General features: G+C 39.2%; 1 non-coding gene across 1 annotated transcript; it reads left to right on the forward strand.

The window, feature by feature from the left end:
* The first annotated feature begins 17,329 nt into the window (after nt 1-17,329).
* LOC122451532 lies at nt 17,330-17,432 on the forward strand. The gene has a single exon (XR_006272433.1). It is a non-coding gene; the product is annotated as a U6 spliceosomal RNA (small nuclear RNA).
* The last annotated feature ends 2,554 nt before the right edge of the window (nt 17,433-19,986 follow it).

The following is a 19,986-nucleotide window of genomic DNA, read 5'->3' on the forward strand; positions in this document are numbered from 1 at the left end:
TGGAATCCCAGTTGAGCTATTTCAATTCCTGAAAGATGATGCTGTGAAAGTGCTGCACTCAATATGCCAGCAAATTTGGAAAACTCAGCAGTGGCCACAGGACTGGAAAAGTTCAGTTTTCATTCTAATCCCAAAGAAAGACAATTTCAAAGAATGTTCAAACTACTGCACAATTGCACTCATCTCATACGCTAATAAAGTAATGCTTAAAATTTTCCAAGCCAGGCTTCAACAGTACATGTACCATGAACTTCCAGATGTTCAAGCTGGTTTTAGAAAAGACAGAGAAACCAGAGATCAAATTGCCAACATCTGCTGGATGATCAAAAAAGCAAGAGAGTTCTAGAAAAACATCTATTTCTGCTTTATTGACTATGCCAAAGCCTTTGACTGTGTGGATCACAATAAACTGTGGAAAATTCTGAAGTAGATGGAAATACAGACCACCTGACCTGTCTCTTGAGAAACCTGTATGCAGGTCAGGAAGCAACAGTTAGAACTGGATATGGAACAACAGACTGGTTCTAAATAGGAAAAGGAGTACGTCAAGGCTGTAGATTGTCACCCTGCTTGTTTAACTTCTATGCAGAGTACATCATGAGAAACGCTGGGATGGATGAAGCACACACTGGAATCAAGATTGCTGGGAGAAATATCAATAACCTCAGATATGCAGATGACACCACCCTTATGGCAGAAAGTGAAGAAGAACTAAAGAGCCTCTTGACAAAAGTGAAAGAGGAGAGTGAAAAAGTTGGCTTAAAGCTCAACATTCAGAAATGAAGATCATGGCATCTGGTCCCATCACCTCATGGGAAATAGATGGGGAAACAGTGTCAGACTTCATTTTTTTGGTCTCCAAAATCCCTGCAGATGGTGATTGCAGCCATGAAATTAAAAGACGGTTACTCCTTGGAAGGAAAGTTATGACCAACCTAGACAGCATATCAAAAAGCAGAGACATTATTTTGCCAGCAAAGGTCCATCTAGTCAAGGCTATGGTTTTTCCAGTAGTCATGTATAGATGTGAGAGTTGGACTATAAAGAAAGCTGAGCATCAAAGAATTGATGCTTTTGAACTGTGGTGTTGGAGAAGACTCTTGAGAGTCCCTTGGACTGCAAGGAGATCCAACCAGTCCACTCTAAAGGTGATCAGTCCTGTTGTTCATTGGAAGGACTGATGTTGAAGCTGAAACGCCAGTACTTTGGCCACCTCATGCAAAGAGTTGCCTCATTGGAAAAGACCCTGATGCTGGGAGGGATTGGGGGCAGGAGGAGAAGGGGACGACAGAGGATGAGATGGTTGGATGGCATCACCGACTTGATGCACATGAGTTTGGGTAGGCTCCAGGAGTTGGTAATGGACTGGGAGGCCTGGTGTGCTGCAGTCCATGTGGTTGCAAAGAGTCGGACATGACTGAGCAACTGAACTGAACTGAACTGAAGTGTATTTATGAGAAAAGCTGCCCGAGAACAAGTAGTTCTGGAATTTTATCAAACACTGCTTCTAAGTAGTTGTGTAATGTTAGTTTTAACATCTCTGAATTTTCATTTTTTAGCTGTAAAAATGGGGGAAAGAAAGCCTTCCTTTCATGGTCCTTCTGCAGATCTTGTCTGAACAGGCTTTACTTTTTCACATATAGAAACTTCTCAATAAGTAGTAGTTCGTATTTCTGACATATAAAAAGCCTTTAAGAGTCAAAGAAAGTAAGCTATAATGATGGATTAGTACTCTGTGGGGACTGTATTTGTGGAGTTTGAATTCTCAGTCAGAACTAATCCTTACTTGAATTCTGCTCCATTCGTTAAGTCCATAACCAGCACTAACCATGCTTTATTAACTAGTTGTTAACATAAGGGGTCCACTGCTAGACTGTGAATTTCTGGAAAGTTGGGATCGTGTCTTTTTTGTACTTTTAGGTCCCAGAGGATAGATCTGTATCATTGTATGCTTGATTCTTAAAAGCTGTGTTTGAATTTTGCTTAGTGCAAAATTAGTGCATTCTTCTCAGATATGAGAGAAACCAATCTTTTGCCCAGTTTTGTAGGTAATTAGGGCTTCCCAGGTGGTGCTAGTGGTCAAGAACTTGCCTGCCAATGCAGGAGGCATAGTAGATGACAGTTTGATCCCTGGGTCAGGAAGATCCCCTGGAGGAGGGCAAGGCAAACCACTCCAGCATTCTTGCCTGGAGAATCCCATGGACAGAGGAGCCTGGTGGGCTACGATCCATGGGGTCACCAGGAGTCAGACACAATGGAAGCGACTTAGTATAGCAGGTAACTCGATTTTTTAAGACTTGCAATGAATCCATTCTCCTAAAGTATTCTAAAGTCTTCCTTTTTTTTTTTTTTTTTTTTTAAATGAAGTATAGATGATTTTCTCTTTCTTTATAGAGAGTGTTTCTAATGAAAAATGACCTGGCTTCTCTGATTGTCCAAGGATGAAGAATCCATCTTGCAATATAGGGGACACAGGCTTGATCCCTGGTCTGGGAAGATCTCACATGCCCCGGAGCGACTAAGCCTGTGCCCCACAACTAAAGTTGGCATGCTCTAGAGCCTGTGCTCTGCAACAAGAGAAGCCACAGAAAGAAGCCTGTTCTGCAACTAGAGAGTAGTCCTGGCCACCACAACTAGAGAAAGCCCACACACAGCAATGAAGAAACAGCTCAGCCAATAAATAGGAAAAAACAAAACAAAAATGACCAACACCTGCCCTCAGCTGGACAGGATAACACCTGCATCAGATTCAGCTGCCCTCGTAGTGCTTCCATCTGCAACACACTACATTTTGTGCTTAACAAAGATGATTTTTTTCCCAAAGGAATTCATCAGAATAAGAGAAAGAGTGACAGAAAAGCAAATGCTTTCCTCACTGTTGCCTCCAACTTTTCATTCAGGCTTCAGGCTTTCCTTCATCCTTTGGCAACAAAAGAAAAAGAACATAACAAACTCAACATTCAAACAAAATAAAATCAGATGAATCAATTCTCAGCCTGTCCCAGTTGGGATCACTCCCAGTGGGAAGCGATAAATATCACCTGATTTCATATTGTACTGTTTGGAATCTTAGCTGAAGTAATTTTGTTTTCTGCATCAAATCTGCTTTTGAAATCTGACTCTGAAAAAAAAAAAACCGCACAGTGGACCAATGAGTTTATTTTATCTACCTCTCTTCCTTACCTTTCTAGATTTCTGCTTGTATAAGTTTTGATTGCCAAGACTTAAAAAATAACTTTAAATTGACATTTTGACCAGAAGAAATGTGATAGGGAGTCATATATATATATATGTATATATACATATATATATATATATATATTTTTTTTTTCCCCCTGAGCTAGTTTCCTAACCACAAGATTGTCCTGTAATGTGTTTGCTATGGAGAAATCTAAAAATTTTTAGTGTCTTTTTCTCATACGGAAACAACTGAATATTTAATGTTACAGATTTGTTTTGTGCTTAGTCACATTATGCAAATTTTATATTGTTAAGGAGCATCAGTATATACTTTAAAAAATATTATTTGTCTCAAAATATAGTTGCAGTTTCTGCCTTTTAAGGCCTTGAAGAAGACAAGTTGGAACTTTGGGCATGACTGAGTTAGATAGATGTGAGTTGGTATTTAAGTTACAAAAGCATAGCTTTCAAAAGGCTCCCTTTATTTATTTTCTTTCCTTTCCCCTCCAACACACCTACTGAACTGAGAAAATGTTCTGTTTTTTCAAAGTTAATAAAAAACCTCCTATCTTTTGGCACTGGTGCCTTTCTGGATGACCAAGTCTTGTTAAAGGTCTGATAATCGGTTCCCTTCTGAGGAAGTTCTTCAGGGGTCAGAGGCTAATGGTATCAAACATCAGGCTGTCTGGTTTATTGTAAGAGTGTTTGGTTAAGATCCGGATCTCAAGATAAGAGCAGTTTCTCTGGTTGGGGAAGGAAATGGTTTCTGTTGCAGCACAGGGATTCCTGGAAGGAAGCGAAGAGCAGGGGATCCCCTGAATCCACGATAACTTGTGATTGTTTTTCTCTAAAATCTTTGGGTAGTCAAAACACCGTCATTAAATGCTGGGAGAATCCAGCCTTGAGTTATGAATGGAAATAAAACTTCCCTTCAGATCTATGCCATTAAGATGAGCAGCAAATCAGATGAGAAGAAACTGTGAAGCTAAACAAATGGGTTTCCAGCTCCCTGAATTTAAACCCCTCCACTCTGGGTTTGGAGGTCAAAGCTCACCACTCAAGGGGACACCTCATATTTTATTTAAGCACTTTTTTTTCTAAGGAGTTGAAAGTACCTGGCAGACATTAACTCTTGTGCAGTGAAAGAAAACATAGATATTACTAAGCGAAGAGCTATTTTCAAAGATAAGAGTCCCTTGGCCCATCCAGTTCAATAATATTGTTTTTATTTTCACATTACTTTGTTTTTAATGTATACTTTCAAGGTGATACATCACTTCAGCCAGTCCCCTGATTTACAAGAAGATGGCTCTATCCACTTGGAGGCTTTTTTTTCAAAAAGGACTAGAGTGTTGTCAATGTCATCACAAAATCCCTGTGCATGAGATTGCATGAGATTAAATATTGTTATTATTTGTTCCCATTTCCTTCTCAACTTTATGTTCACTGAACAAGGACTCTCTTAAAAATATCCAACCATCAGCTGAGGAGAAAATGTTCAGAAGGACAAGGAGAATCATTAACATATGGCAGGGAAGTACAGGAGGGTGTTTATGGTGACACTGCAGTTCAGTATTTTCATTTTATTGGTGAGGAAATCAAAACCCAGAGAATGTCAAGGGTTTGTTGTTGTTGTTGTTGTTGCTTTGTTTTTTTTCCAGAAGGAGAGGAGAAAAATAGAAAGATGCTTGCCTTTCTGGTGAAACTGTCCTTTGAAATTCTAACCTTAAGGAAGTCCCAGTTAGGGCTGCAGCTAGCTTGGGTATGCCTGCTGTTCTGAATCTACCCCCCAATAGTCATCTTGGTTCTGAACAACTATACCCATCAGGGCTTGGGTTTTTCCTCTGAAAGGGAGAACAGCATACTAAACCAAGGGCATACCTCTTAGCTCTAAATGACTTAGAGTTGCCTGGATTCCTACCTTGGATACTATGACTATACTTTGTTCTGAATTAGTTATGTCCTATATGGAGTTGCTGATCTGCATCTGGCTTGCTTTTTCACACATCAACTCAGTTGTTATACTGACCTTGTTTCTCAGCTTTCTGGTGCTCTCTGCTCCACAGCAGAGGAAGGAAAGAAAGCACTGTTTGCTCCAGATGGCAGGTCATCCACTACCCCTCTCTACGGGTTTCTGGGACCCCAAGGGAAGATCATAGCATTTCTCTGTATCTAGCCATCCTTTCAAAAACAGCCTGAGTCCATTTCTCCCATGAAGCCCTTCCTGATCTCCTTAAGCTTCTTTTGTCTGGTTACAGTCTTACTGCATTACTTATTTGACAGTGTTTTGTTTTGTTTTGTTTTGTTTTTTATTGGGGGATAATTGCTTTACAATGTTGTGTTAGTTTCTGCCATACAACAGTGTTATTCAGCCATAAATATAGACATATACCCTCCCTCCTGAGCTTTCTGGTCCTCCCCATCTCACCCTTCCAGGTCCTCACAGAGCTCTGGGCTGGGTTCCCTGTGTTACACAGTGGCTCCCACTAGCTATTTTACACGTGGTGGTATACATATGTCAATGCTTCTCTCTCTTCAGCCCAGCCTCTCCTTCCCCGCTGAGTCCCCAAGACGATCCTCTACATCTGCATCTCTATCCCTGCCATGCAAATATGTTCATCAGTACCATTTTTCTAGATTCCGCATATATGCATTAACATACAGTATTTGTTTTTCTCTTTCTGACTTACTTAACTCTATAATAGGCTCTAGGTTCATCCACCTAATTTCAGCTAGCTCAAATTTGTTCCTTTATATAGCTGAGTAATGTTCCATTGTATATATGTACCATAACTTTTTTTATCTATTCATCTTGACAGTGGTTCTTACTTTGCTTATTTTTTGTGTGTGTCTCTGGGACCCATCTTACCTCCTCAGTGACTCTGTGAAGAATGTAAAGAAAAGAACTGTGTCTTTTATGTCACCATCAATGTCTCTTGTTGGACTTAAAAATAGAAGCTTAACAGCACACTTTAATGTTTTCTCTGATGCAAAGGTTGTAGTTACAAGAAAGATCTTGTCCTTCATTTTTCTCTTCTTGTTCACTTCCTTCCCACCCACAGTGACAAGGACTGCTCGAATGTGACTAATGTTAGGATAACTTTACACTGGTTTATTCATATACCTTGCGTTTTCATTCCCATAATTATATTGTGAGATAAATATCATTATCTCCAATTTTCAGATGAAGAAATGGAGACTCAGAGGTTAAAGAACGTGCCTGGGATCACACAGGCAGCAAGTGGCAGAGTAGACAGTGGAGACAGGACACAGGGCTCTCTGCTCAGGATGATTTTGTTATTCCTCGATATCTCCTTATCTTCCCTAAAACAATGCAACAGAGTTGCATTATATAACTGTTCTATACCTACATTAAAAATGCTGAGATAAATAACAAGGTTCTCCTGCATAGCACAAGGAACTATATTCAATATCTTGTAATAAACCATAATGGAAAATAAGATGAAAAGGAATGCATATGTATAAAACTGAATCACTTTGCTGTACACCACAAACTAACACAACATTGTAAATCAACTATGTGTGTTCGGTCGCTCGGTTGTTTCTTGACTCTTTGCGACCCCATGGACTGGAGCCCACCAGGCTCCTCTGTGCATGGGATTTTCCAGGCAAGAATACTGAAGTGGTTGCCACTTCCTACTCCAGGGAATCTTCCCGACCCAGGGATCGAACCCACATCTCTTGCATCTCCTGCATTGGCAGGAGGACTCTTTGCCGCTAGCACCACCTGGGAAGCCCAAAAATCAACTGTGCTTCACTTAAAAAAATGCTGCGATAAGGCCCGAGTATACCCTGGACACAATGATAAAGTCGATGTCATTTATCTTAGCTACTATAATTTTATTTTCAGAATTGTTCCCTTCTCTGAAAACACAGGATTTTTTATTGTGCTGACACCTTACTTCCTCTCCTGCTCCTCTTATCTTGCTTACTCCAGTCCCTCAGACTCATTGACACTGAAGTATAAATGACTGATAAAATGTATTTCTTGTTCATTAGCAATTCTCAGGTAGAAAATGTAAAGCAAAAGTGATGATTTTTGACTGGGAGCTCAGATGTATACCAGCGGGTGTGGGAGAGTCAGAAAGACCTCCTTGCCTGTTGTTTTCTCTTAAAAAGGGTCACATGATAAAAATGAGTATTTGGGAGGAGAACAATGTCTGGTCCTTAGGCAGATTTCCAAAATCATGTCCTGGATTTCTAGGTCTCTGGATCATTCTAACAGAGCAGTAGTCTGTGTGAAATACTGCACAGTAATAAAATCTAGAGGTTGAGAATGAATCAGGTTAATGTCCCCAAGTGGGTATAACCCAAAGTCCAGAGCCTCCCCTCAGAACAACTCTATGGTAACCATGAAACAAACAGGTGCAAGACAGGTGCAGGGGGATGAAGACAGCCTCCACTAGGGAGCTGTAGGTAGGCGGTGTTGAAAAATACAGTGAAAAATGACAGCTCATGCCATGCCAATCTCTTATATATTTTTTTCTATTAAACCATTTTACTTGGGACTAAAAGTAAAATAAACTTACCCACATTTTCTGATTGAGAATTGTAGCCAACTCCAGAAAATGTTTTCTGTTAGTTTTTTCCTTGTTTACTCAATTTAGGGTTTTTTGGTTTTTTTTTCACTTATCATTTCCCCAAAATTCGTCTGCTTTGTATAATTGGGTAGCCTTCAGAGCATTTAACCCACCCTTTGTACACTCTGTAGATGCCGTGAGATCAGGACAGTAGTCATCTACTACTTTCAGGGGTGGGTCTTAATTGATATGACCCTAATCATTCCCATTCCTCCTGCCACAATGACTACTTCACAGATAAGCATGGAGCCCAGGCTTATTTGTTGAGTTCTCTTCTGACACCAGAACCTGAATTGTACTAAGATAATTCTGATGACAAAAGTAAACTAGAGGGAGAAGGGCTCTGAGATTTTCTTGTGTGTTGTTTGATCTGTTACTGCTGAAAATTTTCTATTTTACTGAATAATCACAGAGCCCTGTAATTCAAATCTGCGTTGCTATGCCAAACTAAAGAAATAATTATTTTCTTTTCATTGTGACCATATACCAGTTAATTTACAAAATGAATATTGTTCAGATTATTTATTTCATTACCTGTTAGAAATGCATTATTTTAAACAGAACATTTTAAAATGCAAGAAGATTGGGCTGATGCCTAACACTTGGTGGGTATCTGATGCATATTTTTAACTCTTTTTTTTCCCTTCTGGTAAGTGCAAAGACATGCTTAAAGGTCAGTGGACATGCTATAGGTCATGTACATGGCAGGAATAAAAATATTTCTCACTATGTTCAAGTTGAAGAACCAATGCCAGTTCTTGCACACAACACTGATTGACAAACAAGTCACAGCAAAACAAAAAAGCTGGAATCTACAACCCATAGCAATTTTAGGGAATTCTGAGATCTCACTCAATTTCTTTGTCTAAGGACTATAACCCTAAGGAATATACTTGAATGCCGATATGGAGAAAGAGTCTACATGAAACAGTAAGAAAACAAGAATACATGGGTGATTAAGACTTCTCACAAAATACTAATTCATATTTACATTGCGTTTAGGGATATTTAACTCTGTCCTTTTTGAGAGAGTAAGGTCCATCTAGTCAAAAGTACGGTTTTTCCAGTAATCATGTATGGATGTGAGAGTTGGACTATAAGAAAGCTGCTGCTACTGCTAAGCCGCTTCAGTCGTGTCTGACTCTGTGCGACCCCATAGACGGCAGCCCACCAGGCTCCTCCGTGCCTGGGATTCTCCAGGCAAGAACACTGGAGGGGGTTGCCATTTCCTTCTCCAATGCATGAAAGTGAAAAGTGAAAGTGAAGTCGCTCAGTCGTGTCTGACTCTTCGTGACCCCATGGACTGCAGCCTACTAGACTCCTCCGTCCTTGGGAGTTTCTAGGCAAGAGTACTGGAGTGGGTTGCCATTGCCTTCTCTGTAAGAAAGCTGAGCACCGAAGAATTGATGCTTTTGAACTGTGATGTTGGAGAAGACTCTTGAGAGTCCCTTGGACTGCAAGGAGATAAAACCAGTCAAACAGCAAGGAAATCAGTCCTGAATATTCATTGGAAGGACTGATGCTGAAGCTGAAGCTCCGATACTTTGGCCACCTGATGCAAAGAACCAACTCATTAGAAAAGACCCTGATGCTGGGAAAAATTGAAGGCAGGAGGAGAAGGGGATGACAGAGGATAAGATGGTTGGATGGCACCACTGATTCAATGGACATGCATTTGAGCAAGCTCTGGGAGTTGGTGATGGACAGAGAAGCCTGGCATGTTGTAGTCCCTGGGGTTACAGAGTCAGACATGACTGAGTGGCTGAACTGTAGACATTTCTATCTTGTAATTCCACAATTTTTCATTGCAAGAAAAGGATATTCTCTCTCTTTATTTTTAACTTTTGGTGGCACTATGTGGCATGTAGAACTTCCCTAACCAGGGCAACCAGGCTCAGACCCATGCTTCCTGCAGTGGAAGTGCAGATTCTTAACCACTGGGCCACGAGTGAAGTGTTAGTCATGCAGTCATGTACCACTCTCTTGAGACCCCCCTGGACTGTAGCCCATCAGGCTCCTCTGCTCATGGAATTCTCCAAGCAAGAATGTTGGAGTGGGTTGCCATTCCCTTCTCCAGGGGATCTTCCCAACCCAGAGACCACCAGAGAAGTCCCTAAATGATTTTTTGGTATATGGCCTCAAATTTTCTCCCTTCAATAGAATTAAATATGTTGAAATTAATTTAAAAGATTTATTTATTTATGGCAGTTCTGGGTCTTCATTGTTGCATAGGTTTTCTCTAGTTGCAGTGAGCAAGGGCTACTCTTTGTTGCAGTGGGCAGGCTTCTCATTGCAGTGGCTTTTCTTGTTGGGGAGCATGGGTTCTGGGATGCTTGGACTTCTATAGTTGTGGCTCTCAGGCTCTAGAGTGTGGGCTCAGTAATTATGGCTCACAGACCTAGTTGTTTTGAGGCATGTGGGATCCTCCCAGACCAGGGATTGGCAGGTGGATTGCTAACCACTAGATCACCAGGGAGGTTCTTGTTTCAGTGTATTTATGTCACAGAAGAATGATCTGAGAAAATATGGTATCTTCTTTCAAATTAATAGAAGAGCTTGAAATATACTTTAAAAAAGGATAGATATGTACTACTTAATCTCCCCTTAATAGAACTGCCAGATTAAATGATGCTGTCCATTTCCTCTATTAATCACACTGGCTGAAGCCCACAGTTATTGAAAGCTCATGATTGGCAGACTTTTCTCTAGGTGTCCACACACCTCTATTCTCATCAAATGAGTTGATGTCAAATGTTAAGTCTGGTGATTCCCAAACCAATTTACACCAGTAACACTTTATGGGTGGCCTCTGTGTCAGGCCCTGGATCCATATGCAGTCTGGTATGATGACCATTCATCATGCACTATCCTGGAAAAGCAAAGGGGAATTAATGATATATGAATGTAAGGACATTAGCATATGCCTGGCACTCATTCAAAGGTAGGCTTTGTTGTTAGCAATATTTTCATTACTTTGAATCATAACAATGGCTGTGCAAAGTAGCATCTTTCCCATTTCTCCATTAAAAACTCAAGACTCGGACAAGTTAAGTGGTTTTCCACCCCCCCACCCCCAGTTGCACAAAAATAAGCAACAAGACCAGAGTTTTATCCTGTCCTTTGCTCTCCCAAGCCTGAGGTCACTGCAATGTATCCATAATACATTTAGAGAAACCAAGGTTTCCTTGAGCACCACCAGTCCAGGCCAGAGGCGAAAATGTGTTTCCAGTCTTCTTTCCAATACTAATGGAATAAGTATTTTATGTTCCAGCCCTAGTAGATTAGCTGCTATTTTCTAGCCTCATGCCTCTACGGATGTTTCTTGTTTATTTTGTTTAACACCTCTCCCTCCTCACAACAACCTATTTTCCATTTTGGAAATCCTATCTGTTCTTTGCTGAACCATGTAATTTTTTAAAATCTTCTTCTTGTAAGCTACAGACATCACACAATTATTGACACTAAGAACAGCCATAATAGTACACAAAATTTATTGAATATCTCCTCTATACTAGGCAAGTGCTAAGTAGAATGTGTGATACATGGGGTACCCCATGAGGTCAGCGTCTGGATAAGAATCTTAAGAATTAGGAATGTTGAGTAAAATCCCTAGGTGACACAGCTGTTAAGCAACTGATATGGTCTGAATTTTTGCATCTCCACCAAATTCCTGAAAACTTAACACCCAAGGTAATGGTATTAGAAGGTAGCATTTTGGGGAGATAATTTTGTCATGAGGGTGGTGCTCTCATGAATGGGATTCTTTGCTTATTAAATAGAGCCCAGAGTGCTCACCCCACTATGTGAGATACAATGAAAAGTTGGCAGTCTGCAACAGGGAAAAGGGCTTTTCCATGAGAACCTGGTCATATTGGCACCCTGATCTTTGACTCCTAGCCTCCAGAACTGTGAGGAATAAATTTCTACTATTTATAAGCTACTCATTCCGTAGAACTTTGCTATAGCAATCAGAAAGGACTAAAACAGTAATAAAATGGGATTTAAACCCAGGAATACTGAGTTGGGAAGTTAGACTCACTGTGTTCCATTTGGTGAGTGGATGTGTTCAGTGGATTCAATATTTATTCATGGGAAGCCTGGAGCAATTTATCTTTCTCTAGGATTAGAGAAAGGGTAAAGGCTTACCCCCAGGTAAACTGAGGGTAAAGGTTTCACCTGGAGTTGAAGTGTTTCTATGAAGCAAAAGATATAATTCTTGAGCCACTAGGCTCATAGAGGTTTGATTATGAAACTAAGATGCTTTCAGCATGAAAACAAAAACATGAAGGTGATAATGACATTGTTATTCAACTTCAAAAGAAAATGTTCTTGGGTAGGACATAGACTAGACTTCAGGGACAGAAGAAAGTGAAAGGAAATTTAGAGTGAAATAAATCTCAGCAGAAGCTCCCTTCCTTCCTCCCACCCCTCCCCCAAAGAACCTGCCGTATACCAGTATACTTTTTAAATACTCAAATCACAGAAAACTACTTTTGCCATTTTTTTATTTACAACTTAGTGTTTTCAATCAGGTCTATCTGATTTCTTATTTTAAAAATAATAGATTAAATATATATATAAAGACATCATTTATAAATCAGTTTCAGACATGTCCAAAAAAAGGGAAAATATTCAAATTACTGTATTAAGTAGAATTTGTTATTAAGTTGCGTAAGAAGTGTTCTTCAGTTGTAAAAAAGACCTTTGTGAAATATTTCTGCTGTCATTGGCTTCTACACTGCATGACTAGACACTTAACTATGAACATAAAAATTCAGAGAATTGTTTAATAACGCCCAGTAAAAAAAGCTTGCCAATCTCTGCTGAGTAACTGATGGATGGACACTTACCAAATTGAAAGGACAAAATATATTTTGACATCCAATATTTTATCTGCATGAAAATGAGTTCTTTGTTATTACTGCTAATTCTATTATTTCCCAATCAGCAGTCATAAGTAAGTATATGGTTACTGCAATTGTTTTAATATTTTAGATTAGATTTTTAATAAGTTCATAGAGTCATTGTAGATATTAAGCTTTGAATAAAGAATGTGTGCCAGACTTGCTTGAGAATGCAATGGAAATGTAGATTGGAAGCCTGATATCCTGAGTGTGTAGTAAAATGCCTGGAACTTAGTAGATTCTCAAGGATTTTATCAAAATCAAAAGAACTGAGCAGGAGGAATAACAACAAACTGTATTTGAGTCTATGGCAAACTTTCATACAGATTATACTGTCAAATTCTGTGATAAACCAAGATCTGTTTAGAATTTAGATGAACATAACATATTTTTAAGAATATTCAGTGGCAATATATTTAAACTATTTAATACAGTAAAGCATGTTTAACATGAAAGTGTCTTGTCTTACACTGAGTTTGAATCACTATTCTTCTCCATTGTTGAATTGTGCAAGTTATTGAAATGTGTTGGGAAACTGCTCTGTGCCTTATGTTATCTTCACTATAAAATGGGGATTGTCATGGAACTTTTTCATAGAGTTGTGATGTTACTATGCCTGGCGCATAGTCAACAATGTATAGATGCCAATCTTTTTGATTTTGTACCATTTCTACCTTCCTGTTGATTTGGAAAACTCAAAGTATGCAATCATTTTAAATTATGTGACGCTGCTTGGCTTTAAATAATAAAAGAAGTTCAGTTGGACTTTGGTGCTTTACATTTTTTTAAATAGATTTTTTTTGTCTTCATACATAGCTCTCATTTTTTTCTCTATTCCCCTCTTAGTACCAATTATTTCCTTCCTTCTTTTGTGATACCCTGAATTTTTTAAGGGAACCAACCCTTGTGCAATATCAGTCTGCATATTTCAAGTCAGGATCTATCCAGCCTTACCCCACAATTTCTCCCCCTTTGGCCTCTGTATTCTTTCCTATCTATACCCAGGACCAACCAGAATTAGGAACAATTACTGAGAATAATTTTGGAGCGATGGGCAAAAACAAACTGCATACTTTTTCTTTCTGTTTTAATTGAGATCTTTAAAAAATATAACTTCAGATGGAGGTTGCCACCTGGGAGCAGAAAATGAAGACGGAAAGAAGCTGAGTTCTAGCCTCAGGTTTGAGTCCCTGGAGTCCCCATGACCGAGGTTCACAGGCGGTTGAGTCATAAACCAGAAGATCGTTTTTGCTTAATCAAGTTTAATTTTTCTGTCACTTGCAACCAAAAGAAAGTAAACTAATAATCTCTTTCTTGTTTTATCAGTGTCTTTTACTTTTCTCCCCACTCCTCCAAACACCCCATTAATTTGCCATCATTAATCAACTCTAGGGGCTTCCCTGGTGACTCAGATGGTAAAGAATCTGCCCATCATGCAGGAGATCTGGGTTTGATCCCTGGGTTGGGAAGATCCCCTGGAGAAGCGAATGGCAACCCACTCCAATATTCTTGCCTAGGAAATCCCATGGACAGAGAAACCTGGCAGACTACAAAGAGTTGGACACGATTCAGCGACTAACACTTTCACTTTCTTCTATCAGCTCTAGCCTTCAGTTCAGTTCAGTTCAGTTCAGTCGCTCAGTCGTGTCCGACTTTTTGTGACCCCATGAATCACAGCACACCAGGCCTCCCTGTCCATCACCAACTCCCGGAGTTTTACTCAAACTCATGTCCACCGAGTCGGTGATGCCATCCAGCCATCTCATCCCCTTCTCCTCCTGCCCTCAATCCCTCCCAGCATCAGGGTCTTATCCAATGAGTCAACTCTTCACATGAGATGGCCAAAGTATTGGGGTTTCAGCCTCAGCATCAGTCCTTCCAATGAACACCCAGGACTGATCTCCTTTAGGACGGACTGGTTGGATCTCCTTGCAGTCCAAGGGACTCTCAAGAGTCTTCTCCAACACCACAGTTCAGAAGCATCAATTTTTTGGAGCTCAGCTTTCTTCACAGTCGAGCTCTCACATCCACACATGACCACTGGAAAAACCATAGCCTTGACTAGACGGACCTTTGCTGGCAAAGTAATGTCTCTGCTTTTTAATATGCTATCTAGGTTGGTCATAACTTTCCTTCCAAGGAGTAAGCGTCTTTTTAATTTCATGGCTGCAGTCACCATCTGCAGTGATTTCAGAGCCCAAAAAAATAAAGTCTGACACTGTTTCCACTGTTTCCCCATCTATTTCTCATGAGGTGATGGGACCAGATGCCATGATCTTAGTTTTCTGAATGTTGAGCTTTAAGCCAACTTTTTCACTCTCCTCTTTCACTTTCATCAAGAGGCTTTTTAGTTCCTCTTCACTTTCTGCCATAAGGGTGGTGTCATCTGCATATCTGAGGTTATTGATATTTCTCCCAGCAATCTTGATTCCAGCTTGTGCTTCTTCCAGCCCAGCGTTTCTCATGAGGTACTCTGTATATAAGTTAAATAAGCAGGGGAATGAGGTAATCTAGTTTGTTAATATTTTATCCTACCTTGAATCAATATGCTCTGAGAAGGCTTGAGAGAGTTTTGTTACATTTATATTTAACTTCTTAGAAATACTTTTTTAAGAAATTAAAAAAAAATCTTGGCCATACCTAGCAGCAAAGCTCAGACTTACCACTTATCACTCAGACTTACCACTTACCAGTTATTGAAAAAGTTATATCTCTCAATATCAGTTTCATATTTTGAAGCACAAGGATAATAATACACTACTTGATTGAAATGAGGAGTGAAGATACAACACTTAGAACAAGGCATGGCATTGATGACTGCATTTGAAATAAACTACATCATTTGTAGTTAATTTCCAAGTTGATGAGATGCATTCAGTTATTCAGATGATTATTGATCTATGTACTCTGTTTATGGATTTTTTTCTCCCTGTATATGTTTACTTTAGGATATTTTATTTTCTCCTTTACCTCACTGAAGAGAGGATCAAAAAGAAATGGGAGGAATAAATGTAAATATTACTTTTTGTTGTTTAGTTTGATATCACACATGTCAAAAAAGCTGAAGCCTTTCATTTCAATAAGCCTTAAGAATTTGGATTTGGTAGCACAGTCCTTCATTCTTGTGCTTCTTCTGTATGTAAAACTTTATTTTCCTGAAAATATTATTTTCACAGAAGAGCATTTTACTAGACATTTAAATTTTCTAGAATGATAGTGCCTGAGGAAACCCCCGATTTCATATCCATTTAGACATACCTGTAACTTCAGAGGAGTTATTATGTGTTTCTGTAGCATTTTAATAGTTTACATGTGCCTTAAACTCATATGCTCTTATTGTCAATCTTCCTGTTTTACAGGCTCTCCAATTCAATCCTACCTTTCCCACATGGAAGAAGGCTAGGAAATCTGCTCAGATTTCCTTTTCTCAACCTCCCTGCTGCCAGCTTACCTCCTTCTTTCCATCCCATAGGAAGCCAACAGCCAGTTCAAATTTCCTCTGTGGAGGATGTATCCCACCTGGTTGCGTCTCCTGCCTAGCAACAGGTGGTTATTTTTGTACTATCAGCGCTTTGGACTCCCTGGCTGTCAGATCTCATTGCCAGTGGAAGTGTGGATGTTTGAATTCCTTTCAGACTTCAATAGGTATATCGCCAATTTCCATTTTCTGAAAATAATTTCCTTTCTCTCCTCCCTGCCCCCCCCCCCTTTTTTTATGGCCACGCAGTATGCCTTGTGGGATCTTAGTTCCCGAATCAGGCGTGGAACCCACGCAGTGGAAGCACGGAATCTTAACCACTAGACTGCCAGAGAAGTCTCTGAAAATAACTTTTTGATAAAATAATCTTGTTTCTTAATAATTCCATTAAGTTAAAAAAAATTGTTTTTAGTTATACTTAAACGCTGAATCACTGATAGATGTTTGTTGCCTCTTTTCTGATTTTTTTTTTTTTTCAAGCAGTTTCCAAACATGTGGATTGTATCGCCTTAGTCAATTTACAGGGCTTCCTCTGTGGCTCAGAGGTAAAGAATCTGCCTGCAATGCAGAAGACCTAGGTTTGAGCCCTGGGTCAGGAAGATCCCCTGGAGGAGGTCATGCAACCCATTCCAGTGTTCTTGCCTGAAGAATCCTATAGACAGAGGAGCCTGGCAGGCTATATAGTCCATAAAAAAATTGGACACAACTGGAGAGACTAAGGACAACTGGTGACAATGGAATCAGAATTCCAGGAAACCCTGTTTTTCAGCCAGATTGTACTGTGGATTTAAGTGTTCTTCGCTTTACCATTATTTTGGGGTTTGAAAAAAAAAACAATGAATTGGGATTCCTAAGGATAGAACACAGGACTATACACTTAAAAATTATTCACTGTAGCTAATAGTGAATGCTAGTCAGGCCTGGTAGCCACTGGACAAAACAATATCTTAATAGTGGAAATGAATATGTTTAATAGGTCTTTATTTTTCCCATGGGAAGAAACTAAGGAACTAAAGTTTTTTTTTTTTCCCCAAATAGGAAAAGCTTAGGGACAATATGATCAAAATGATAAATGGCCTCATCAAAATATACCAGGTATGAATTTTTCCCAGCAGTCTCAGGAATGTGAAAAATTACTTGGTATGTTGTTTAAAGACATATCAAATGTTTGCTTCAGCTGCACATATACTAAAGCTGGAACAACATGAAAGATCAGTATGGACCCTGAACAAAGATGACACACACATTCATGAAACATTCCATGTTAAAAAAAAAAAAAAGACTTATCTAACTACACTTTACTCTGAGCTCTCATTTTGTTGATATGCCTTGAAATTTAGTCTTTGTCTTTATTAGAGATTCCTCCTCATCTTTTCCTGAAGGGTTGTGCAAAACCTCATATGGTCTGATACATAGCACAATATTCCAGAAGGACCCTCCTTTCCTGCCCACATGCATCATCACTTGTGGGCTCTTCACAGTAGTCTTTGTGGTGACTTGGAGTCAGAAATCACCTGGGTTCCCTCTGCACTTTTGGGCATTACATTTTTGACTTTGCTTGGAGGTCCAGTGTTTAGGGTACACCAAATCCCTCTCTGAGATTAAGTCGCCTTATCTAAGCCTCAGCAAGAGACCAGGCTTAGAGTTCTGCTCCTCATCGTTTGTTCTGCCATCTCTCCTTTCACAGTCTTGGACAATCTCCCTGTCATTTACTCTCTGATCACTTGCACTTCTACCATTTGATCTGTAATCCTTTGCCATATTTTATCATCATGTAGCGTGAATGTGGTACTGTACAGTTTTCCATGTACAGATAAGATGAAAGCAGCTTTCATCAACCTTTTCATTGCTAAGGTGGAGGAAACACAGGGCAGGGTGGTGTAATGTAAGAACATCAGCTTAAGATCTGTACATGAATGAGCTTAAAATTGAAAATGACTGCTTAAGGGCAGGAGTATATCTGAGTATAATTCTTTTATTCCTAAAGTAAGGATAGTAATACTTAACCTCTCTAAAGATATTGTTGCTATAGAGGTAATATATGTAATACATCTGGCCCAGAACAGTTATTCTTTTATTATTAGATTAAGGAAATAGCAACCCACTCCAGTATTCTTTCCTGGAGAATACCATGGACAGAGGAGCCTAGCGGGTTACAGTCCATGGGATCGCAAAGAGTCGAACACAACTGAAGCAACTGAGTATGCATGCACATACTGATAATTGACATGAGGCTGGGTAGATCGTTATGAAGAGCAGATGAATTATACATCTTCAGATCTCAGCCTCAACCAAAACTCCATGCTTTTGATTGTATGAGTCTATTTTTCTCTCTTCATAGCATAACTTTTCTTCCCTTTCTCATTCAACAAATTTTTATTACTTAAGATAAACTATATATTTTGCTCTAGTCACTAAAATCACTAAAATCTAGTGATTTTAATAAGATAGGCTAACACAGCTTGTCACAGAGTTTATTACTGAGGTAGGGATATAGTGGGGTAGGGCAGTCAATTAAAATATAGAATTTTTTTTTTATTACTACTGAATTTGTTAGAACATTGCTGCTGTTGTTTACATTATGGTTTTTTGGCCGTGAGGCACATGGGATCTTAGCTCCCCAACAAGGGACTGAACCTGCACCCCCTGCATTAGAATGTAAAATCTTAACCACTGGACCACCAGGGAAGTCCCAAAAATGCAGCATGCTGAGTGCTAAGATATATGTTGCAAAGGGACCTTTAACTCATGTGGGCATCAGTCCATACCTGAGTGGTAGAGAGAAGTCATATCTAGTCAAAGAGGACACCTTCTACTTGGTTGATTAACTGATTATATGTAGCTCTGACTTCTTTCTAAAGACAAAATGTTCCATAGTTACTCAGCATTGCTAGCCATACTTTAGGACACAATAAGTGTTTTGGCCAAATTCTATTTCCTTGATTAATACATTTAGCTGTAGCAGGTTTAAAAAAAAAATTTCTAATGTCATAGTATCTCCTATCTTTTTTCTCTTAACTTTACTGTTAAAAAGATTAAGGCAATGATATCCATTTTTTTTCACTTGTTTAAATTGGGAACATTTTCTTAAAACAAAAATCTTATTGGGATATTAAAATTTAAAACAGAAAAACCACAACCCAGACATGTTTTTGTTAATTAAGAAATTCTCAAATTTTCTCCACCCTCTTCCCCCTATTCTTTCCTAATGCTCTAGAAATCTCTCTCCAGGACCCTGATGAGTTCATGTAAAGTAAGATGGGTCGAGGTAGAAGACTTTCTGAAAGTGATTTATGGTGAAGGAGTCATTCAGCATATGCCACCCTGAAATTCAAAGAGAGTCAGGATGACATTTCAAATTATTTCCAAAGATAAGAGTCTATAGATAAATGATGCATTAGTGAGATCCAAACTCCTTTTTCTCAGAACTGTTTTCTTGTATTTTAGTGATTTTTCTCGGCTGTTCAGATTAAAAATTTGCTGGTGCCACTGGAAACAATAGAAAATGTGTCATAACAGTATAGGAAGAAAGGATAAAGTGACATGGTCTTGCCCATCTTATTCTTGGGAAGAACATGCAAATTTCATGTTTCTTCTTGGTGTTCTTCAAGATTCAAAGTCCTTCTCTTTTCATAAATAGGGATTTGAAAAAGGTCAATGCTCAATAAGAGAGGAAAGGTTTGGTCATGTTTTATGAAACTCTTGGGAGAAGGAGAGAGAGAGCAGAAAAGCCATTTTCCAAGCGGTTGTATGGATGAGATATTATTGTGTGGTGTACTTGCTTACAGCTGGTAGTAATCACTCCCCAACAGCATGCGATTAT

The sequence above is a fragment of the Cervus canadensis genome, chromosome 12 (assembly GCF_019320065.1).
Source record: "Cervus canadensis isolate Bull #8, Minnesota chromosome 12, ASM1932006v1, whole genome shotgun sequence".
NCBI lineage: Eukaryota > Metazoa > Chordata > Mammalia > Artiodactyla > Cervidae > Cervus > Cervus canadensis.